We start from the raw sequence: 25,330 nt of genomic DNA, 5'->3' as shown, positions 1-25,330 counted from the left end.
ACGGCAGACTTGTAGGAGGGCAGAGAAGCTACGCAAAGTGAAGTGAAATGACAGGCGGCCCCCCAAAAAAGATTGAGCTGTCCATTATGAGGAGACTGAAAAAGACTCCAGGGTGGTTTTATCATCACCAGCTAAAGTGCTGCAGTGGGCACAGTGCCTGTTTTTAAACTTAAAAGCCCCAAATCACAGAGATGCCGCCTCATCGCACCCCGTTTCATGTTGTTTACTAAGAGCATTATGGTTTCTATGAGCTTTTAACAACTTAACAGAGATGTACTGACTCATTTTGTGTTTCTCTCCCCTCCCCCACCGCTCTATCCTCACCTGGGCAGAGAAATGGGTCAGACTGTGAAAGATTAGGAATGATGATGTATAGCAAAGTGGGAAAAAGTATTTTAACTCTAATAAAATGAAAAATGATTCAACCTCTGATGGACTGGAGATGAAATGTAACACCCCCTCCTGTGTGCAAAGCTATCCCATTATCCCATCTTCACACAGTGAGAGAGGGATAATGGAGCAGAGAGGATGGGAAGACGTCTGAGTCGCAGCAATAAAAAGATGAGATGTTAATGAAATTTTGCAGAAATGCTGCAAAAAGTAAGTCTTAATTATACTTTTTGTATTCAAGGCCCTGAAGCACCGGTACGGGTGTAAGTTTCAAAGATAATCTTTCTGCAAATATTGAATTTTTTAACATCTACATTATCAAGCTGAGGCACAAAAGAAGGATAAAGTCAAAACACTGAGCTAAATATAAAACGAAAACAGATGGATTTGCTTTGGAGCTCTACTTTTGTTTTTGGATACCTGCAGTTTTCTACGTTTTTTCACCAGTTTCATCTGTTCGGTTAGCATCGTTATTCTCACCCACTGCAGACCTTCTTATTTCAGACATGCTGATGCAAATCCACTAATAAAGCCGAGCAGAACCAAACCATGATTTTTATGTCACATGAAGCGCAGAACTGATCAAAGACGAGGAGAAAAATATTTCAGGTCACATCCAAACCACATATATGAATCTGTAATAAAATAATTAAAACCCAGCTTGTAGTAAAAACCTGAGAAATTGGATGGATGTTGCTTATTTAAATCAGTTAAACACTAGTTTTTCAGAGTAATTTGCTTCAGTTGTTGCATGTTTGGTGCAAATGATTGATTTATTGTTTATTGTGACAGGCCTGTAACCCAGTTTCTGCATTTCTCACAATCAAAGCCACTTGTTTTTCCACGTTTGTGCTTTTACGGGTGAATCTATCTCAAAAAACATGAAGAAACCAGAATCATGCGGTGAAATAATGAATGAGAGTCTTAGCTACATTGCACTGAGCATTAAGAATAATTTCTGTGAAGCAGGAACTGCAGCAACAGGAGAGCCTCATTAGCAAAGCCCTGGGCTGTATTAATACATCATTTTTTTGACAGAAACCTGATTGTATCTGAAAGGTTCAATGTTCCAGCTGGTCACAATGTGTCAGTTCAACACGCCTGGATCGTTTATGCCACACAGAGCAAGGCACGTAGCTGAAGAGAAAGCAACAAAGTCCTGAAAGGATAGCTCAGATGCCAGCATCTTTATGCCTCGCTCTGGCAAAAACAAAACAAATGTAGGCATAAGATAAGAGGAGATATAATGTTGGCCTCAGAGATAAAACACTTAGCTTTCCCACTTCTAAGGGAATCAAATTATGGACATAGTGATGAATGCTCTTCTTCAACAGCCTCTTCTATTATCCGTTAATTACCAAACAAGTCGAGCGTGAAATTGCCCCGGCAATCAGCTCTGTGAGGCTGCTTTACTTTTAAGCCGCCCTGTTTATAGTTCAGATTTTGAGCTAATAAGTTAGAAACGATTTTGGTGAAAACAATTCAGCTTTCTGAGTGTCTGATGATCAAACACCTGCTTCCTGCTGCTGATTTGTTCCAGGCCTTCCCTGCCACTCTGCAGCTGGATCACGCCCCGTTTTCACAAACGGTTCCTTATTATGAGCAATTATTCTGGGTAATTACTGTAAATCAGAGCCCGACTGGATCCAGCTTTTATCAAGCATCCAAATGCTTTCTGAGCAATCGTGGTCAGATTTTTTCCTCTCCTTGCAGTTTCACGCTTACACTGTAGACCTGAGCAGTTTTCTAACAACAGGAAACTTACTCTATGACTCACACAGAGGCACACGCTGCAGTTTTCACAAAGATGCTTCTCAAAGCTCCTGATCCATCCTACTTTTAGTTGTTCACAAATATCTTGCACAGCATCTAATTCACAAAGCAAATAGCACTTACCTGAGTGAAGTTACCCCCCACCTTCTTCAAATCAGTCAGAAATGGTGGCAAACGTTTTTAAAGATAATAAGAAATGTTTCCAGAGGTCATGAGAGGTCAACAAGCCCCTGCCCATTTTATTCAAACCAGATAAAAATTGGTGTTAATCAACTTGACTACATTTGTGCCGCTTAAATTTTATGAATGATTTTGTAAAAGTGTGGGCTGGTTGATCTTTTGAACTTTAAACTTTTATTAATATCTTCAAAGCCAAAGCAGCACAAACAAAAAAGGTTTTGCTGCACAAACGTAGCCGAGTTTATTTGACACCAGTTTTGTCTGATTTGAAGAAGGTGAGGGGTTCGGTTGACCTTCCATGACCTCTGGAAACATTTCTTAATATCTTTACAATGACAGCGGCACAAACTAAAATTTAACGTTTGGCACCATTTTTGTCTAATTTGAAGAAGCTGGGTGGTCAACTTCACTCAGGGTTTTACAACAACTTCTGCAGTTACCGAAAGAAACGAAATCACAAAGATGAAAAGAATAAAAAAAAACAAAAAATGAAAACATTTTTTGTTTTCATTTTCAAATGAAAACAAAAAATGGAAAAAGAAAACAGCCTCAGATATGATAAGGGGTGAGAAAATATCAGATTGGGAACCAATTGTTCACAATTATTAGCAGAATAATAAATAATTTCTATTATAAATAGGTAACAAGAATTTCTGCCATTTATACTTTAAGGAGCGATTATAGAGAAAGTAATTCATTATGTTAACGTATTAAATATTCCCACTAAAAGGGTTGAATAGTTGTCACAGTATAAGTAAAATAAGAACGATAGCTGCTAAAAAGAATGCTGAAATATAATAACCACCTTATATAATCATCTATAGGGATTGAGTTTCAACTGAACTTTTACTGAACTGCTGTTGTGGAGGAGTCAGTCTGAAGCAGAAAGTTACATTAAATCATACAAAAAAACAGCAGACTTTGCAGATTTAGGTTGGAGGTTCTCATTTTTAAAGGGTGGAAACGTGACAATATTGGCTGGTATAAGGAAGTTTCAAGAAGTTTTGTCACAGATTAAAGAAGCATCAGTTGGAAAATTTTAATCGGCACATCTTTTAGAACATTGATGTTATTTTATTCTATTTTTTTTAGCAATTTAACAAGTAGATCCGGAGGAAGCCAGGAATATTCATTATCTCAATAGCAATTATTAGGTGAGTCTTAATGATGTCTTTAAATTATTGTACGTGCATCCTCAGGCCGATTGAATAATAAGTTCACATCAGGCTGTTTAAATTATTTAAGAGTACAGGAAGATCCGAATATTCCCTCCTCATTTGGAGCTAAAACTTTCATACTTGCATTTTTATTATGCCAACAAATACAAAACTATAAAGTCAGTCTATTTAAAGACACCTGGCATCTCTTCCTTTGTGCTTTATAGAGCAAAAAAAATAAAATAAGGCCATGTTATATTTTGCCAGACGGTGACCTTTTTTTTCCCATCCTGTGTTTGAAGAGGAGGTCACATTTCACCATTAAATAGGCACCACACTACTTTATATCTGTCTGAGAGATGTAATAACAGCAAGTATTTATTTATCCACGGTGCTCTGGGAGGAAAATTGCCATCTTATATCTCATCTTTGTTGCTCTGGACCATATTTCACCTGCGACAGGGGAAGACTGATGGTTCAGGAACTCCATACCAGGAATGAATTATGTATCACTGCAGTTTATCTGAGCAGGCACACTATTTTTTATAGCAGAATTGACTAAGCATAACACCTTTAGACTGCTTTCATATTGCCTGTACTTTTTTAAGTTGTAGTTTTTCCCAAATGCCTATAAATTGCTGTTAATTTTAGTTTAGTGTTTTTAACAAGTTGGGTTTTTTTGTTTGTTTTTTTGCAAAATGAATATAGCTGTTGTGTTGCAAGAACTAACTTTCTGCAAGAAATAACACCCTTGAATTTTGATTTAAAGTACAGTTTGAAAATAACAACCTTTAAGCAGATATTAAACATACTTTCCATTTCATTTCCGTTATTGGTCGGATGGGATATTCTAATCTTAAAATAAATTATTTTTGGTAATAACTATCTGTAAACATCAGCCTTGGCGTAATTAAACTGTATGATTTATTTACCTTATGGTTCGTTTATATCCGGAAATTTTGCGCATGCGCACAACGCTGGAGCGCAAATTAAAAACGATTCGCGCTGCCGCAGTAGAACTAAATAAAATCTGGAGATGCAGGTATTATTAATTGAGTGCATTGCGCCTGAGCAAAGTGGGAAATAACGCAGGAAAACCGCTAAAAAACAACTCAAAACTACTTTTTTCTCTCTGTACGCTATGTATGCAGTCTCGTTACCATAGCAACTGACAACTTTTCAGGATTCAACGCCAACCCTCCCCCCCCCCCCCCCCCCCCCCCCCGCAACAAACATTTCTCACACAGAGAACAGAACATTTAGTCCGTCACAGAGGCATATGTGTTTAGTCTTGATGTGTATTTTTCGATTATTAATAACTGAGAGCTGTGGTCGATATGCTAAGCTAACAGTACGTTAGTTGATTAGCTAATTTAAACACCTGTCAAACAAGCATAACTGAACAACTTCCCTCTCCCTCGCTATTTTTTTTCTTAAGATTTTTGCTCACCTTGTTATCTAGTTGTCCGAGTGTAGCAAAGCACCGTAAAGTTTCACCGCGTTATATTGACAACTTAACAGCTAAATCCAATGGTTTTCTTCTTTAGCTTTTAACGGCAGTTTGCATCCATTATTGTTGAACTACTGCCATCTACTGGATCCTTATAGTTATTCCTCAAATTCTCCTATTGAGCCCAGTATTATTTTTTTAAAAGAAATATCTTCCCTTTTCCTTCATTACTATTCAACTGAGCAACCACATTCTCAAATTTCTCCAATAATATTCATTGTTGTGAAGCAGCTTTTGGGCCTCCAGCACGGAGATGAGTGACGTCACGCTCCAATGTGCAGTGATGGCATAGTTACTTTGAAAAAGTATTTTTAATCAGAATACTGACTACTTGATTTGAAAAGTAACTAAGTTACATTAAAAGTAACTTTTTTAGTTACTTTCAGCAGCTGCTGAAAACAACGCTCCACCACCTGTGAAAATTACATTGAACTTTTCCAATACTTAACTGAAAGGTATTTAATAACGGTAACATCAACAATCTGTCTACACTTATATGGTTAAACTGAAGGGGACATTGTTTAATGGTTACCGCAGTAAGAAAAAAGTTAGAAATTTTCTGTGTTTCACTACTGTCTGTAAAACTAAGGATTTTAAAGCCCCCATCCACAAGCCCAGCCTCCAGGTTCTGCGTTACCGCCGTGCGTTGTTGTCAGAGCGCAGAGCAAAGATATCAGATATCCTTCTGCACAGAATTGTGACATGTATCTTAATAATAATTACTATAATGGCGTTTAGTTGCAAAACTTTACGTCCATTCGAGGCTGTTTTCACGTTTATTGCGCTGTTCATATTAGTCTCGATGTTTGCAGTTCTCTGGGGCGCAACGCGAAGCTCGACGTCATTCACAGCAAATGTATGAACTTCACATGAACAAAGACACAGCGGGACGGATCATCCGGGAAATGACGGACAGGGAGACTCTGACGTAAACGACCAGGATGACAGACACATTCTGGGATTTATTACGAGTCTCTGCTTATTTCCAAATGAGTAACTTCACGTTCAAAAACGAGCCCCAAACAGCGCAATCCGCGATTCATTACATTTGCAATCGACTTTGGAAACAAAACCAGCACAAAACCGCTTATAATAATCGGACTTGGCGACAGAAACACAAAATAGTTCCTGTTTTTCCAACAACGAAATGCTCATCCGTTGTTTACATTGTGGCGCTGCTGATATTGTCGCATATAAACGGCGGTCGCTCCGAAAGATGCGCAGATGAAATAACATTAAATTACAAAAGAACATAGTAACGCATAGTAACATAAAGTGATTTCGTTAAGTAACAGTAATTTCCCACTTTATGGTGCATCACAAAAACACACAAAATGAAACCTCTACCGGTATGACGGATTAATTAAAAAAAACATAACATTGATGTGCGCATGCCCATTACCACAAAGTATGCTAGATTTACGAGCGGTCTGAATCTACATTTAAAGACTGTAGATTAAAAGCAGAATCTTTGAATCTCCATTCAAAGACTCTGCTTTTAACGTATATTCTAGCTAAACTTTTTGCCTTTTATGTCTTGCAGGTTGACGTTTGTAAGAACGAACCAGTTAGACTGGACTGTAGAGGATAGAATAGGTCATCCTTTCTGTCTTTTACCTCTCTCTCAGTCAATCCCTCTATCTTTTCAGATATAGGTTTTAGCATAGACTGAAGATGAGGGTTCGTTCACAAGTGTTGCCACACGAAACGAAAAAGAAAGGTATAAGTGCAGAGGCCATTTTATAAAGACTTTGTCTTTAAAGCCCCATACCTTACGCCTTCCCGCAGGAGGTTCCGTCCCGCAGGAGGCGCCTTCCCGCAGGAATGGCGCCGTCCCGCAGGAGGCGTAAGGTATGGGGCTTTAAAGACAAAGTCCTTCTAAGAAGGCCCCAGCACTAAAACTTTTCCTTTTCGTCTCACGTGTCAACACTTGTGAACGAACCCTCATCTTCAGTCTATGCTAAAACCTCCATCTAAAAAGATAGAGGGATAGACGGAGAGAGAGGTAAAAGAAAGAAAGGATAACCTATTCTATCCTCTCCAGTCCAGTCGAACTGGTTGGTTCTCACAAGCATCAGCCTGCAAGACAGCAAGACAAAAAGTCTAGCGACCAAATCATCGCAGAGGTCCTACATTCAAGGACTCTGCTTCTGTCGGTCATTGACGTCATCGGTGACGTATGATTCGGGCTTTGACTTTGCCAACTGTGACGTAAATAGGGCTGTGACGTCACAGTCCTATTTACATAGTCTCTGATCACATGATTGGCTCAGCTGGTCACGTGATCCTCGGCTGGCAAAGTCAAAGCACGAATATCACGTCACCGGATGACGTCAATAACAGATGTTCTGACTATCTGTCATACCCGGAAATCCAGCATATTTTACAGTAATGCGCATGCGCACATCGATGTTACGTCACCAACTGCTTTGTCAGCAGATTTCTTATAAATCCGTCATACCTGTAGAAGTTTCATTTTGTGTGTTTTATTTCTCAGAAGTTTAAGGTACATTTTATTTAATTAAGCTGCCATGTTTATCAAACATATGAACATAAATGACTTTTGCCGTTTCCAATATCGTTACCATACTGTAAACAAGACATTAGTCCCGTTGTCACTATGACTACAAATAGTGTTTGACTACAAATTTGGTCTCTGCGGGATTTTTTGTCCCTATAGCTAGTCTGCCTCTCTAATATTTTAATACTTCTTCAGAAAACTGCACGGAATATGTCCTACAAAAAGCACATGAATAACGCTGGATGCTGACCGAAGCTGTTAGGCAACCAGCAGAACAGCACCTCTTTTTGGACACTGCGTGGAAATAACTAAAGATTTTTCTTTTTTTAATTTACCGTAAACTTCTGAGAAATAAAATGTTACATGTCTCAAATGGGTTGAAACAATGATAACAAAAGATGTTTTTTTATTGATGTGTCTCCGCTTCTCTTGTGGAGAGCCTGTAAACATGAACAGCGTAAGTGAAATGAGCAAACGCCGTCTTCTTTCCCAAACTCTGTCTTTATTGAAAGTTCTCGAAATCATATAGCATCATAAAATGAACATTCCTTTTTGAAATCACGTCCAAGTGTTCTTCTGTTGTTCTAAAACAACCATAAAACAACAATATACAATATTAATTATTATAATGGCGTTTAGTTGCACAACTTTACGTCCATTCGAGGCTGTTTTCACGTTTATTGCGCTGTTCATATTAGTCTCGATGTTTGCAGTTCTCTGGGGCGCAACGCGAAGCTCGACGTCATTCACAGCAAATGTATGAACTTCACATGAACAAAGACACAGCGGGGCGGATCATCCGGGAAATGACGGACAGGGAGACTCTGACGTAAACGACCAGGATGACAGACACATTCTGGGATTTATTACGAGTCTCTGCTTATTTCCAAATGAGTAACTTCACGTTCAAAAACGAGCCCCAAACAGCGCAACCCGCGATTCATTACATTTGCAAGCGACTTTGGAAACAAAACCAGCACAAAACCGCTTATAATAATCGGACTTGGCGACAGAAACACAAAATAGTTCCTTTTTTCCAACAACGAAATGCTCATCCGTTGTTTACATTGTGGCGCTGCTGATATTGTCGCATATAAACGGCGGTCGCTCCGAAAGATGCGCATATGAAATAACATTAAATTACAAAAGAACATAGTAACGCATAGCAACATAAAGTGATTTCGTTAAGTAACAGTAATTTCCCACTTTATGGTGCATCACAAAAACACACAAAATGAAACCTCTACCGGTATGACGGATTAATAAAAAAAAACGTAACATTGATGTGCGCATGCCCATTACCACAAAGTATGCTAGATTTACGAGCGGTCTGAATCTACATTTAAAGACTGTAGATTAAAAGCAGAATCTTTGAATCTCCATTCAAAGACTCTGCTTTTAACGTATATTCTAGCTAAACTTTTTGCCTTTTATGTCTTGCAGGTTGACGTTTGTAAGAACGAACCAGTTAGACTGGACTGTAGAGGATAGAATAGGTCATCCTTTCTGTCTTTTACCTCTTTCTCAGTCAATCCCTCTATCTTTTCAGATATAGGTTTTAGCATAGACTGAAGATGACGGTTCGTTCACAAGTGTTGCCACACGAAACGAAAAAGAAAGGTATAAGTGCAGAGGCCATTTTACAAAGACTTTGTCTTTAAAGCCCCATACCTTACGCCTTCCCGCAGGAGGTTCCGTCCCGCAAGAGGCGCCTTCCCGCAGGAATGGCGCCTTCCCGCAGGAGGCGTAAGGTATGGGGCTTTAAAGACAAAGTCCTTCTAAGAAGGCCCCAGCACTAAAACTTTTCCTTTTCGTCTCACGTGTCAACACTTGTGAACGGACCCTCATCTTCAGTCTATGCTAAAACCTCCATCTAAAAAGATAGAGGGATAGACGGAGAGAGAGGTAAAAGAAAGAAAGGATAACCTATTCTATCCTCTCCAGTCCAGTCGAACTGGTTGGTTCTCACAAGCATCAGCCTGCAAGACAGCAAGACAAAAAGTCTAGCGACCAAATCATCGCAGAGGTCCTACATTCAAGGACTCTGCTTCTGTCGGTCATTGACGTCATCGGTGACGTATTATTCGGGCTTTGACTTTGCCAACTGTGACGTAAATAGGGCTGTGACGTCACAGTCCTATTTACATAGTCTCTGATCACATGATTGGCTCAGCTGGTCACGTGATCCTCGGCTGGCAAAGTCAAAGCACGAATATCACGTCACCGGATGACGTCAATAACAGATGTTCTGACTATCTGTCATACCCGGAAATCCAGCATATTTTACAGTAATGCGCATGCGCACATCGATGTTACGTCACCAACTGCTTTGTCAGCAGATTTCTTATAAATCCGTCATACCTGTAGAAGTTTCATTTTGTGTGTTTTATTTCTCAGAAGTTTAAGGTACATTTTATTTAATTAAGCTGCCATGTTTATCAAACATATGAACATAAATGACTTTTGCCGTTTCCAATATCGTTACCATACTGTAAACAAGACATTAGTCCCGTTGTCACTATGACTACAAATAGTGTTTGACTACAAATTTGGTCTCTGCGGGATTTTTTGTCCCTATAGCTAGTCTGCCTCTCTAATATTTTAATACTTCTTCAGAAAACTGCACGGAATATGTCCTACAAAAAGCACATGAATAACGCTGGATGCTGACCGAAGCTGTTAGGCAACCAGCAGAACAGCACCTCTTTCTGGACACTGCGTGGAAATAACTAAAGATTTTTCTTTTTTTAATTTACCGTAAACTTCTGAGAAATAAAATGTTACATGTCTCAAATGGGTTGAAACAATGATAACAAAAGATGTTTTTTTATTGATGTGTCTCTGTTTCTCTTGTGGAGAGCCTGTAAACATGAACAGCGTCAGTGAAATGAGCAAACGCCGTCTTCTTTCCCAAAACTCTGTGTCTTTATTGAAAGTTCTCGAAATCATATAGCATCATAAAATGAACATTCCTTTTTGAAATCACGTCCAAGTGTTCTTCTGTTGTTCTAAAACAACCATAAAACAACAATATACAATATTAATTATTATAATGGCGTTAAGTTGCACAACTTTACGTCCATTCGAGGCTGTTTTCACGTTTATTGCGCTGTTCAAATTAGTCTCGATGTTTGCAGTTCTCTGGGGCGCAACGCGAAGCTCGACGTCATTCACAGCAAATGTATGAACTTCACATGAACAAAGACACAGCGGGGCGGATCATCCGGGAAATGACGGACAGGGAGACTCTGACGTAAACGACCAGGATGACAGACACATTCTGGGATTTATTACGAGTCTCTGCTTATTTCCAAATGAGTAACTTCACGTTCAAAAACGAGCCCCAAACAGCGCAACCCGCGATTCATTACATTTGCAAGCGACTTTGGAAACAAAACCAGCACAAACCGCTTATAATAATCGGACTTGGCGACAGAAACACAAATAGTTCCTTTTTTCCAACAACGAAATGCTCATCCGTTGTTTACATTGTGGCGCTGCTGATATTGTCGCATATAAACGGCGGTCGCTCCGAAAGATGCGCAGATGAAATAACATTACATTACAAATGAACATAGTAACGCATAGCAACATAAAGTGATTTCGTTAAGTAACAGTAATTTCCCACTTTATGGTGCATCACAAAAACACACAAATGAACCTCTACCGGTATGACGGATTAATAAAAAAAACGTAACATTGATGTGCGCATGCCCATTACCACAAAGTATGCTAGATTTACGAGCGGTCTGAATCTACATTTAAGACTGTAGATTAAAGCAGAATCTTTGAATCTCCATTCAAAGACTCTGCTTTTAACGTATATTCTAGCTAAACTTTTTGCCTTTTATGTCTTGCAGGTTGACGTTTGTAAGAACGAACCAGTTAGACTGGACTGTAGAGGATAGAATAGGTCATCCTTTCTGTCTTTTACCTCTTTCTCAGTCAATCCCTCTATCTTTTCAGATATAGGTTTTAGCATAGACTGAAGATGACGGTTCGTTCACAAGTGTTGCCACACGAAACGAAAAAGAAAGGTATAAGTGCAGAGGCCATTTTACAAAGACTTTGTCTTTAAAGCCCCATACCTTACGCCTTCCCGCAGGAGGTTCCGTCCCGCAGGAGGCGCCTTCCCGCAGGAATGGCGCCTTCCCGCAGGAGGCGTAAGGTATGGGGCTTTAAAGACAAAGTCCTTCTAAGAAGGCCCCAGCACTAAAACTTTTCCTTTTCGTCTCACGTGTCAACACTTGTGAACGAACCCTCATCTTCAGTCTATGCTAAAACCTCCATCTAAAAAGATAGAGGGATAGACGGAGAGAGAGGTAAAAGAAAGAAAGGATAACCTATTCTATCCTCTCCAGTCCAGTCGAACTGGTTGGTTCTCACAAGCATCAGCCTGCAAGACAGCAAGACAAAAAGTCTAGCGACCAAATCATCGCAGAGGTCCTACATTCAAGGACTCTGCTTCTGTCGGTCATTGACGTCATCGGTGACGTATGATTCGGGCTTTGACTTTGCCAACTGTGACGTAAATATGGCTGTGACGTCACAGTCCTATTTACATAGTCTCTGATCACATGATTGGCTCAGCTGGTCACGTGATCCTCGGCTGGCAAAGTCAAAGCGCGAATATCACGTCACAGGATGACGTCAATAACAGATGTTCAGACTATCTGTCATACCCGGAAATCCAGCATATTTTACAGTAATGCGCATGCGCACATCGATGTTACGTCACCAACTGCTTTCTCAGCAGATTTTTAATAAATCCGTCATACCTGTAGAAGTTTCATTTTGTGTGTTTTATTTCTCAGAAGTTTAAGGTACATTTTATTTAATTAAGCTGCCATGTTTATCAAACATATGAACATAAATGACTTTTGCCGTTTCCAATATCGTTACCATACTGTAAACAAGACATTAGTCCCGTTCAGCGTCACTATGACTACAAATAGTGTTTGACTACAAATTTGGTCTCTGCGGGATTTTTTGTCCCTATAGCTAGTCTGCCTCTCTAATATTTTAATACTTCTTCAGAAAACTGCACGGAATATGTCCTACAAAAAGCACATGAATAACGCTGGATGCTGACCGAAGCTGTTAGGCAACCAGCAGAACAGCACCTCTTTTTGGACACTGCGTGGAAATAACTAAAGATTTTTCTTTTTTTAATTTACCGTAAACTTCTGAGAAATAAAATGTTACATGTCTCAAATGGGTTGAAACAATGATAACAAAAGATGTTTTTTTATTGATGTGTCTCCGCTTCTCTTGTGGAGAGCCTGTAAACATGAACAGCGTAAGTGAAATGAGCAAACGCCGTCTTCTTTCCCAAACTCTGTCTTTATTGAAAGTTCTCGAAATCATATAGCATCATAAAATGAACATTCCTTTTTGAAATCACGTCCAAGTGTTCTTCTGTTGTTCTAAAACAACCATAAAACAACAATATACAATATTAATTATTATAATGGCGTTTAGTTGCACAACTTTACGTCCATTCGAGGCTGTTTTCACGTTTATTGCGCTGTTCATATTAGTCTCGATGTTTGCAGTTCTCTGGGGCGCAACGCGAAGCTCGACGTCATTCACAGCAAATGTATGAACTTCACATGAACAAAGACACAGCGGGACGGATCATCCGGGAAATGACGGACAGGGAGACTCTGACGTAAACGACCAGGATGACAGACACATTCTGGGATTTATTACGAGTCTCTGCTTATTTCCAAATGAGTAACTTCACGTTCAAAAACGAGCCCCAAACAGCGCAATCCGCGATTCATTACATTTGCAATCGACTTTGGAAACAAAACCAGCACAAAACCGCTTATAATAATCGGACTTGGCGACAGAAACACAAAATAGTTCCTGTTTTTCCAACAACGAAATGCTCATCCGTTGTTTACATTGTGGCGCTGCTGATATTGTCGCATATAAACGGCGGTCGCTCCGAAAGATGCGCAGATGAAATAACATTAAATTACAAAAGAACATAGTAACGCATAGCAACATAAAGTGATTTCGTTAAGTAACAGTAATTTCCCACTTTATGGTGCATCACAAAAACACACAAAATGAAACCTCTACCGGTATGACGGATTAATAAAAAAAAACGTAACATTGATGTGCGCATGCCCATTACCACAAAGTATGCTAGATTTACGAGCGGTCTGAATCTACATTTAAAGACTGTAGATTAAAAGCAGAATCTTTGAATCTCCATTCAAAGACTCTGCTTTTAACGTATATTCTAGCTAAACTTTTTGCCTTTTATGTCTTGCAGGTTGACGTTTGTAAGAACGAACCAGTTAGACTGGACTGTAGAGGATAGAATAGGTCATCCTTTCTGTCTTTTACCTCTCTCTCAGTCAATCCCTCTATCTTTTCAGATATAGGTTTTAGCATAGACTGAAGATGACGGTTCGTTCACAAGTGTTGCCACACGAAACGAAAAAGAAAGGTATAAGTGCAGAGGCCATTTTATAAAGACTTTGTCTTTAAAGCCCCATACCTTACGCCTTCCCGCAGGAGGCTCCGTCCCGCAGGAGGCGCCTTCCCGCAGGAATGGCGCCTTCCCGCAGGAGGCGTAAGGTATGGGGCTTTAAAGACAAAGTCCTTCTAAGAAGGCCCCAGCACTAAAACTTTTCCTTTTCGTCTCACGTGTCAACACTTGTGAACGAACCCTCATCTTCAGTCTATGCTAAAACCTCCATCTAAAAAGATAGAGGGATAGACGGAGAGAGAGGTAAAAGAAAGAAAGGATGACCTATTCTATCCTCTCCAGTCCAGTCGAACTGGTTGGTTCTCACAAGCATCAGCCTGCAAGACAACAAGACAAAAAGTCTAGCGACCAAATCATCGCAGAGGTCCTACATTCAAGGACTCTGTCGGTCATTGACGTCATCGGTGACGTATGATTCGGGCTTTGACTTTGCCAACTGTGACGTAAATAGGGCTGTGACGTCACAGTCCTATTTACATAGTCTCTGATCACATGATTGGCTCAGCTGGTCACGTGATCCTCGGCTGGCAAAGTCAAAGCACGAATATCACGTCACCGGATGACGTCAATAACAGATGTTCTGACTATCTGTCATACCCGGAAATCCAGCATATTTTACAGTAATGCGCATGCGCACATCGATGTTACGTCACCAACTGCTTTGTCAGCAGATTTCTTATAAATCCGTCATACCTGTAGAAGTTTCATTTTGTGTGTTTTATTTCTCAGAAGTTTAAGGTACATTTTATTTAATTAAGCTGCCATGTTTATCAAACATATGAACATAAATGACTTTTGCCGTTTCCAATATCGTTACCATACTGTAAACAAGACATTAGTCCCGTTTAGCGTCACTATGACTACAAATAGTGTTTGACTACAAATTTGGTCTCTGCGGGATTTTTTGTCCCTATAGCTAATCTGCCTCTCTAATATTTTAATACTTCTTCAGAAAACTGCACGGAATATGTCCTACAAAAAGCACATGAATAACGCTGGATGCTGACCGAAGCTGTTAGGCAACCAGCAGAACAGCACCTCTTTCTGGACACTGCGTGGAAATAACTAAAGATTTTTCTTTTTTTAATTTACCGTAAACTTCTGAGAAATAAAATGTTACATGTCTCAAATGGGTTGAAACAATGATAACAAAAGATGTTTTTTTATTGATGTGTCTCCGCTTCTCTTGTGGAGAGCCTGTAAACATGAACAGCGTCAGTGAAATGAGCAAACGCCGTCTTCTTTCCCAAACTCTGTCTTTATTGAAAGTTCTCGAAATCATATAGCATCATAAAATGAACATTCCTTTTTGAAATCACGTCCAAGTGTTCTTCTGTTGTTCTAAAACAACCATAAAACAACAATATACAATATTAATTATTATAATGGCGTTTAGTTGCACAACTTTACGTCCATTCGAGGCTGTTTTCACGTTTATTGCGCTGTTCATATTAGTCTCGATGTTTGCAGTTCTCTGGGGCGCAACGCGAAGCTCGACGTCATTCACAGCAAATGTATGAACTTCACATGAACAAAGACACAGCGGGACGGATCATCCGGGAAATGACGGACAGGGAGACTCTGACGTAAACGACCAGGATGACAGACACATTCTGGGATTTATTACGAGTCTCTGCTTATTTCCAAATGAGTAACTTCACGTTCAAAAACGAGCCCCAAACAGCGCAATCCGCGATTCATTACATTTGCAATCGACTTTGGAAACAAAACCAGCACAAAACCGCTTATAATAATCGGACTTGGCGACAGAAACACAAAATAGTTCCTGTTTTTCCAACAACGAAATGCTCATCCGTTGTTTACATTGTGGCGCTGCTGATATTGTCGCATATAAACGGCGGTCGCTCCGAAAGATGCGCAGATGAAATAACATTAAATTACAAAAGAACATAGTAACGCATAGTAACATAAAGTGATTTCGTTAAGTAACAGTAATTTCCCACTTTATGGTGCATCACAAAAACACACAAAATGAAACCTCTACCGGTATGACGGATTAATAAAAAAAAAGTAACATTGATGTGCGCATGCCCATTACCACAAAGTATGCTAGATTTACGAGCGGTCTGAATCTACATTTAAAGACTGTAGATTAAAAGCAGAATCTTTGAATCTCCATTCAAAGACTCTGCTTTTAACGTATATTCTAGCTAAACTTTTTGCCTTTTATGTCTTGCAGGTTGACGTTTGTAAGAACGAACCAGTTAGACTGGACTGTAGAGGATAGAATAGGTCATCCTTTCTCTCTTTTACCTCTCTCTCAGTCAATCCCTCTATCTTTTCAGATATAGGTTTTAGCATAGACTGAAGATGAGGGTTCGTTCACAAGTGTTGCCACACGAAACGAAAAAGAAAGGTATAAGTGCAGAGGCCATTTTATAAAGACTTTGTCTTTAAAGACCCATACCTTACGCCTTCCCGCAGGAGGCTCCGTCCCGCAGGAGGCGCCTTCCCGCAGGAATGGCGCCTTCCCGCAGGAGGCGTAAGGTATGGGGCTTTAAAGACAAAGTCCTTCTAAGAAGGCCCCAGCACTAAAACTTTTCCTTTTCGTCTCACGTGTCAACACTTGTGAACGGACCCTCATCTTCAGTCTATGCTAAAACCTCCATCTAAAAAGATAGAGGGATAGACGGAGAGAGAGGTAAAAGAAAGAAAGGATAACCTATTCTATCCTCTCCAGTCCAGTCGAACTGGTTGGTTCTCACAAGCATCAGCCTGCAAGACAGCAAGACAAAAAGTCTAGCGACCAAATCATCGCAGAGGTCCTACATTCAAGGACTCTGCTTCTGTCGGTCATTGACGTCATCGGTGACGTATGATTCGGGCTTTGACTTTGCCAACTGTGACGTAAATAGGGCTGTGACGTCACAGTCTTATTTACATAGTCTCTGATCTGGCAAAGTCAAAGCACGAATATCACGTCACAGGATGACGTCAATAACAGTTGTTCTGACTATCTGTCATACCCGGAAATCCAGCATATTTTACAGTAATGCGCATGCGCACATCGATGTTACGTCACCAACTGCTTTCTCAGCAGATTTCTTATAAATCCGTCATACCTGTAGAAGTTTCATTTTGTGTGTTTTATTTCTCAGAAGTTTACGGTACATTTTATTTAATTAAGCTGCCATGTTTATCAAACATATGAACATAAATGACTTTTGCCGTTTCCAATATCGTTACCATACTGTAAACAAGACATTAGTCCCGTTTAGCGTCACTATGACTACAATTAGTGTTTGACTACAAATTTGGTCTCTGCGGGATTTTTTGTCCCTATAGCTAATCTGCCTCTCTAATATTTTAATACTTCTTCAGAAAACTGCACGGAATATGTCCTACAAAAAGCACATGAATAACGCTGGATGCTGACCGAAGCTGTTAGGCAACCAGCAGAACAGCACCTCTTTCTGGACACTGCGTGGAAATAACTAAAGATTTTTCTTTTTTTAATTTACCGTAAACTTCAGAGAAATAAAATGTTACATGTCTCAAATGGGTTGAAACAATGATAACAAAAGATGTTTTTTTATTGATGGTTGGCAAAGTCACTGAACAGCGTCAGTGAAATGAGCAAACGCCGTCTTCTTTCCCAAACTCTGTCTTTATTGAAAGTTCTCGAAATCATATAGCATCATAAAATGAACATTCCTTTTTGAAATCACGTCCAAGTGTTCTTCTGTTGTTCTAAAACAACCATAAAACAACAATATACAATATTAATTATTATAATGGCGTTTAGTTGCACAACTTTACGTCCATTCGAGGCTGTTTTCACGTTTATTGCGCTGTTCATATTAGTCTCGATGTTTGCAGTTCTCTGGGGCGCAACGCGAAGCTCGACGTCATTCACAGCAAATGTATGAACTTCACATGAACAAAGACACAGCGGGGCGGATCATCCGGGAAATGACGGACAGGGAGACTCTGACGTAAACGACCAGGATGACAGACACATTCTGGGATTTATTACGAGTCTCTGCTTATTTCCAAATGAGTAACTTCACGTTCAAAAACGAGCCCCAAACAGCGCAATCCGCGATTCATTACATTTGCAAGCGACTTTGGAAACAAAACCAGCACAAAACCGCTTATAATAATCGGACTTTGCGACAGAAACACAAAATAGTTCCTGTTTTTCCAACAACGAAATGCTCATCCGTTGTTTACATTGTGGCGCTGCTGATATTGTCGCATATAAACGGCGGTCGCTCCGAAAGATGCGCAGATGAAATAACATTAAATTACAAAAGAACATAGTAACGCATAGCAACATAAAGTGATTTCGTTAAGTAACAGTAATTTCCCACTTTATGGTGCATCACAAAAACACACAAAATGAAACCTCTACCGGTATGACGCATTAATTAAAAAAAACGTAACATTGATGTGCGCATGCCCATTACCACAAAGTATGCTGGATTTACGAGCGGTCTGAATCTACATTTAAAGACTGTAGATTAAAAGCAGAATCTTTGAATCTCCATTCAAAGACTCTGCTTTTAACGTATATTCTAGCTAAACTTTTTCTCTTTTATGTCTTGCAGGTTGACGTTTGTAAGAACGAACCAGTTAGACTGGACTGTAGAGGATAGAATAGGTCATCCTTTCTGTCTTTTACCTCTCTCTCAGTCAATCCCTCTATCTTTTCAGATATAGGTTTTAGCATAGACTGAAGATGACGGTTCGTTCACAAGTGTTGCCAAACGAAACGAAAAAGAAAGGTATAAGTGCAGAGGCCATTTTATAAAGACTTTGTCTTTAAAGCCCCATACCTTACGCCTTCCCGCAGGAGGCTCCGTCCCGCAGGAGGCGCCTTCCCGCAGGAATGGCGCCTTCCCGCAGGAGGCGTAAGGTATGGGGCTTTAAAGACAAAGTCCTTCTAAGAAGGCCCCAGCACTAAAACTTTTCCTTTTCGTCTCACGTGTCAACACTTGTGAACGAACCCTCATCTTCAGTCTATGCTAAAACCTCCATCTAAAAAGATAGAGGGATAGACGGAGAGAGAGGTAAAAGAAAGAAAGGATAACCTATTCTATCCTCTCCAGTCCAGTCGAACTGGTTGGTTCTCACAAGCATCAGCCTGCAAGACAGCAAGACAAAAAGTCTAGCGACCAAATCATCGCAGAGGTCCTACATTCAAGGACTCTGCTTCTGTCGGTCATTGACGTCATCGGTGACGTATGATTCGGGCTTTGACTTTGCCAACTGTGACGTAAATAGGGCTGTGACGTCACAGTTCTATTTACATAGTCTCTGATCACATGATTGGCTCAGCTGGTCACGTGATCCTCGGCTGGCAAAGTCAAAGCACGAATATCACGTCACCGGATGACGTCAATAACAGATGTTCTGACTATCTGTCATACCCGGAAATCCAGCATATTTTACAGTAATGCGCATGCGCACATCGATGTTACGTCACCAACTGCTTTGTCAGCAGATTTCTTATAAATCCGTCATACCTGTAGAAGTTTCATTTTGTGTGTTTTATTTCTCAGAAGTTTACGGTACATTTTATTTAATTAAGCTGCCATGTTTATCAAACATATGAACATAAATGACTTTTGCCGTTTCCAATATCGTTACCATACTGTAAACAAGACATTAGTCCCGTTTAGCGTCACTATGACTACAAATAGTGTTTGACTACAAATTTGGTCTCTGCGGGATTTTTTGTCCCTATAGCTAATCTGCCTCTCTAATATTTTAATACTTCTTCAGAAAACTGCACGGAATATGTCCTACAAAAAGCACATGAATAACGCTGGATGCTGACCGAAGCTGTTAGGCAACCAGCAGAACAGCACCTCTTTCTGGACACTGCGTGGAAATAACTAAAGATTTTTCTTTTTTTAATTTACCGTAAACTTCTGAGAAATAAAATGTTACATGTCTCAAATGGGTTGAAACAATGATAACAAAAGATGTTTTTTTATTGATGTGTCTCCGCTTCTCTTGTGGAGAGCCTGTAAACATGAACAGCGTCAGTGAAATGAGCAAACGCCGTCTTCTTTCCCAAACTCTGTCTTTATTGAAAGTTCTCGAAATCATATAGCATCATAAAATGAACATTCCTCTTTGAAATCACGTCCAAGTGTTCTTCTGTTGTTCTAAAACAACCATAAAACAACAATATACAATATTAATTATTATAATGGCGTTTAGTTGCAAAACTTTACGTCCATTCGAGGCTGTTTTCACGTTTATTGCGCTGTTCATATTAGTCTCGATGTTTGCAGTTCTCTGGGGCGCAACGCGAAGCTCGACGTCATTCACAGCAAATGTATGAACTTCACATGAACAAAGACACAGCGGGACGGATCATCCGGGAAATGACGGACAGGGAGACTCTGACGTAAACGACCAGGATGACAGACACATTCTGGGATTTATTACGAGTCTCTGCTTATTTCCAAATGAGTAACTTCACGTTCAAAAACGAGCCCCAAACAGCGCAACCCGCGATTCATTACATTTGCAAGCGACTTTGGAAACAAAACCAGCACAAAACCGCTTATAATAATCGGACTTGGCGACAGAAACACAAAATAGTTCCTGTTTTTCCAACAACGAAATGCTCATCCGTTGTTTACATTGTGGCGCTGCTGATATTGTCGCATATAAACGGCGGTCGCTCCGAAAGATGCGCAGATGAAATAACATTAAATTACAAAAGAACATAGTAACGCATAGCAACATAAAGTGATTTCGTTAAGTAACAGTAATTTCCCACTTTATGGTGCATCACAAAAACACACAAAATGAAACCTCTACCGGTATGACGGATTAATAAAAAAAAACGTAACATTGATGTGCGCATGCCCATTACCACAAAGTATGCTGGATTTACGAGCGGTCTGAATCTACATTTAAAGACTGTAGATTAAAAGCAGAATCTTTGAATCTCCATTCAAAGACTCTGCTTTTAACGTATATTCTAGCTAAACTTTTTGCCTTTTATGTCTTGCAGGTTGACGTTTGTAAGAACGAACCAGTTAGACTGGACTGTAGAGGATAGAATAGGTCATCCTTTCTGTCTTTTACCTCTTTCTCAGTCAATCCCTCTATCTTTTCAGATAGGTTTTAGCATAGACTGAAGATGAGGGTTTGTTCACAAGTGTTGCCACACGAAACGAAAAAGAAAGGTATAAGTGCAGAGGCCATTTTATAAAGACTTTGTCTTTAAAGCCCCATACCTTACGCCTTCCCGCAGGAGGCTCTGTCCCGCAGGAGGCGCCTTCCCGCAGGAATGGCGCCTTCCCGCAGGAGGCGTAAGGTATGGGGCTTTAAAGACAAAGTCCTTCTAAGAAGGCCCCAGCACTAAAACTTTTCCTTTTCGTCTCACGTGTCAACACTTGTGAACGAACCCTCATCTTCAGTCTATGCTAAAACCTCCATCTAAAAAGATAGAGGGATAGACGGAGAGAGAGGTAAAAGAAAGAAAGGATAACCTATTCTATCCTCTCCAGTCCAGTCGAACTGGTTGGTTCTCACAAGCATCAGCCTGCAAGACAGCAAGACAAAAAGTCTAGCGACCAAATCATCGCAGAGGTCCTACATTCAAGGACTCTGCTTCTGTCGGTCATTGACGTCATCGGTGACGTATGATTCAGGCTTTGACTTTGCCAACTGTGACGTAAATAGGGCTGTGACGTCACAGTTCTATTTACATAGTCTCTGATCACATGATTGGCTCAGCTGGTCACGTGATCCTCGGCTGGCAAAGTCAAAGCACGAATATCACGTCACCGGATGACGTCAATAACAGATGTTCTGACTATCTGTCATACCCGGAAATCCAGCATATTTTACAGTAATGCGCATGCGCACATCGATGTTACGTCACCAACTGCTTTGTCAGCAGATTTCTTATAAATCCGTCATACCTGTAGAAGTTTCATTTTGTGTGTTTTATTTCTCAGAAGTTTAAGGTACATTTTATTTAATTAAGCTGCCATGTTTATCAAACATATGAACATAATTGACTTTTGCCGTTTCCAATATCGTTACCATACTGTAAACAAGACATTAGTCCCGTTTAGCGTCACTATGACTACAAATAGTGTTTGACTACAAATTTGGTCTCTGCGGGATTTTTTGTCCCTATAGCTAATCTGCCTCTCTAATATTTTAATACTTCTTCAGAAAACTGCACGGAATATGTCCTACAAAAAGCACATGAATAACGCTGGATGCTGACCGAAGCTGTTAGGCAACCAGCAGAACAGCACCTCTTTCTGGACACTGCGTGGAAATAACTAAAGATTTTTCTTTTTTTAATTTACCGTAAACTTCTGAGAAATAAAATGTTACATGTCTCAAATGGGTTGAAACAATGATAACAAAAGATGTTTTTTTATTGATGGTTGGCAAAGTCACTGAACAGCGTCAGTGAAATGAGCAAACGCCGTCTTCTTTCCCAAACTCTGTCTTTATTGAAAGTTCTCGAAATCATATAGCATCATAAAATGAACATTCCTTTTTGAAATCACGTCCAAGTGTTCTTCTGTTGTTCTAAAACAACCATAAAACAACAATATACAATATTAATTATTATAATGGCGTTTAGTTGCACAACTTTACGTCCATTCGAGGCTGTTTTCACGTTTATTGCGCTGTTCATATTAGTCTCGATGTTTGCAGTTCTCTGGGGCGCAACGCGAAGCTCGACGTCATTCACAGCAAATGTATGAACTTCACATGAACAAAGACACAGCGGGGCGGATCATCCGGGAAATGACGGACAGGGAGACTCTGACGTAAACGACCAGGATGACAGACACATTCTGGGATTTATTACGAGTCTCTGCTTATTTCCAAATGAGTAACTTCACGTTCAAAAACGAGCCCCAAACAGCGCAATCCGCGATTCATTACATTTGCAAGCGACTTTGGAAACAAAACCAGCACAAAACCGCTTATAATAATCGGACTTGGCGACAGAAACACAAAATAGTTCCTGTTTTTCCAACAACGAAATGCTCATCCGTTGTTTACATTGTGGCGCTGCTGATATTGTCGCATATAAACGGCGGTCGCTCCGAAAGATGCGCAGATGAAATAACATTAAATTACAAAAGAACATAGTAACGCATAGCAACATAAAGTGATTTCGTTAAGTAACAGTAATTTCCCACTTTATGGTGCATCACAAAAACACACAAAATGAAACCTCTACCGGTATGACGGATTAATAAAAAAAAACGTAACATTGATGTGCGCATGCCCATTACCACAAAGTATGCTAGATTTACGAGCGGTCTGAATCTACATTTAAAGACTGTAGATTAAAAGCAGAATCTTTGAATCTCCATTCAAAGACTCTGCTTTTAACGTATATTCTAGCTAAACTTTTTGCCTTTTATGTCTTGCAGGTTGACGTTTGTAAGAACGAACCAGTTAGACTGGACTGTAGAGGATAGAATAGGTCATCCTTTCTCTCTTTTACCTCTCTCTCAGTCAATCCCTCTATCTTTTCAGATATAGGTTTTAGCATAGACTGAAGATGAGGGTTCGTTCACAAGTGTTGCCACACGAAACGAAAAAGAAAGGTATAAGTGCAGAGGCCATTTTATAAAGACTTTGTCTTTAAAGCCCCATACCTTACGCCTTCCCGCAGGAGGCTCCGTCCCGCAGGAGGCGCCTTCCCGCAGGAATGGCGCCTTCCCGCAGGAGGCGTAAGGTATGGGGCTTTAAAGACAAAGTCCTTCTAAGAAGGCCCCAGCACTAAAACTTTTCCTTTTCGTCTCACGTGTCAACACTTGTGAACGGACCCTCATCTTCAGTCTATGCTAAAACCTCCATCTAAAAAGATAGAGGGATAGACGGAGAGAGAGGTAAAAGAAAGAAAGGATAACCTATTCTATCCTCTCCAGTCCAGTCGAACTGGTTGGTTCTCACAAGCATCAGCCTGCAAGACAGCAAGACAAAAAGTCTAGCGACCAAATCATCGCAGAGGTCCTACATTCAAGGACTCTGCTTCTGTCGGTCATTGACGTCATCGGTGACGTATGATTCGGGCTTTGACTTTGCCAACTGTGACGTAAATAGGGCTGTGACGTCACAGTCCTATTTACATAGTCTCTGATCACATGATTGGCTCAGCTGGTCACGTGATCCTCGGCTGGCAAAGTCAAAGCACGAATATCACGTCACCGGATGACGTCAATAAGTGTTTGACTACAAATTTGGTCTCTGCGGGATTTTTTGTCCCTATAGCTAATCTGCCTCTCTAATATTTTAATACTTCTTCAGAAAACTGCACGGAATATGTCCTACAAAAAGCACATGAATAACGCTGGATGCTGACCGAAGCTGTTAGGCAACCAGCAGAACAGCACCTCTTTCTGGACACTGCGTGGAAATAACTAAAGATTTTTCTTTTTTTAATTTACCGTAAACTTCTGAGAAATAAAATGTTACATGTCTCAAATGGGTTGAAACAATGATAACAAAAGATGTTTTTTTATTGATGGTTGGCAAAGTCACTGAACAGCGTCAGTGAAATGAGCAAACGCCGTCTTCTTTCCCAAACTCTGTCTTTATTGAAAGTTCTCGAAATCATATAGCATCATAAAATGAACATTCCTCTTTGAAATCACGTCCAAGTGTTCTTCTGTTGTTCTAAAACAACCATAAAACAACAATATACAATATTAATTATTATAATGGCGTTTAGTTGCAAAACTTTACGTCCATTCGAGGCTGTTTTCACGTTTATTGCGCTGTTCATATTAGTCTCGATGTTTGCAGTTCTCTGGGGCGCAACGCGAAGCTCGACGTCTTCACAGCAAATGTATGAACTTCACATGAACAAAGACACAGGGACGGATCATCCGGGAAATGACGGACAGGGAGACTCTGACGTAAACGACCAGGATGACAGACACATTCTGGGATTTATTACGAGTCTCTGCTTATTTCCAAATGAGTAACTTCACGTTCAAAAACGAGTCCCAAACAGCGCAATCCGCGATTCATTACATTTGCAATCGACTTTGGAAACAAAACCAGCACAAACCGCTTATAATAATCGGACTTGGCGACAGAAACACAAAATAGTTCCTGTTTTCCAACAACGAAATGCTCATCCGTTGTTTACATTGTGGCGCTGCTGATATTGTCGCATATAAACGGCGGTCGCTCCGAAAGATGCGCAGATGAAATAACATTAAATTACAAAAGAACATAGTAACGCATAGTAACATAAAGTGATTTCGTTAAGTAACAGTAATTTCCCACTTTATGGTGCATCACAAAAACACAAA

At 40.1% G+C, this 25,330-nt stretch overlaps 1 protein-coding gene across 3 annotated transcripts in view; it reads right to left on the bottom strand.

The window, feature by feature from the left end:
• Nucleotides 1–25,330, bottom strand: part of LOC103459388 (ankyrin repeat- and BTB/POZ domain-containing protein 3-A) — a 210,757-nt gene that overhangs the window by 41,341 nt on the left and 144,086 nt on the right. Inside the window, exon 1 of one of the 3 annotated variants that reach the window (XM_008400897.3) lies at nucleotides 4,951–5,246. The exons of the other annotated variants lie outside the window; for them this stretch is intronic. The gene's annotated coding sequence lies outside the window, so the exon portion shown is untranslated. Of the gene's footprint in view, nucleotides 1–4,950; nucleotides 5,247–25,330 lie in introns of those variants that run through there. 3 annotated transcript variants of the gene reach the window in all.

Source organism: Poecilia reticulata, chromosome 23, assembly GCF_904066995.2.
Source record: "Poecilia reticulata chromosome 23, P_reticulata-male-v2, whole genome shotgun sequence".
Lineage (NCBI taxonomy): Eukaryota > Metazoa > Chordata > Actinopteri > Cyprinodontiformes > Poeciliidae > Poecilia > Poecilia reticulata.
Note: the sequence above shows the minus strand (reverse complement) of the source record. Positions and strands in the feature narration are given on the sequence as shown.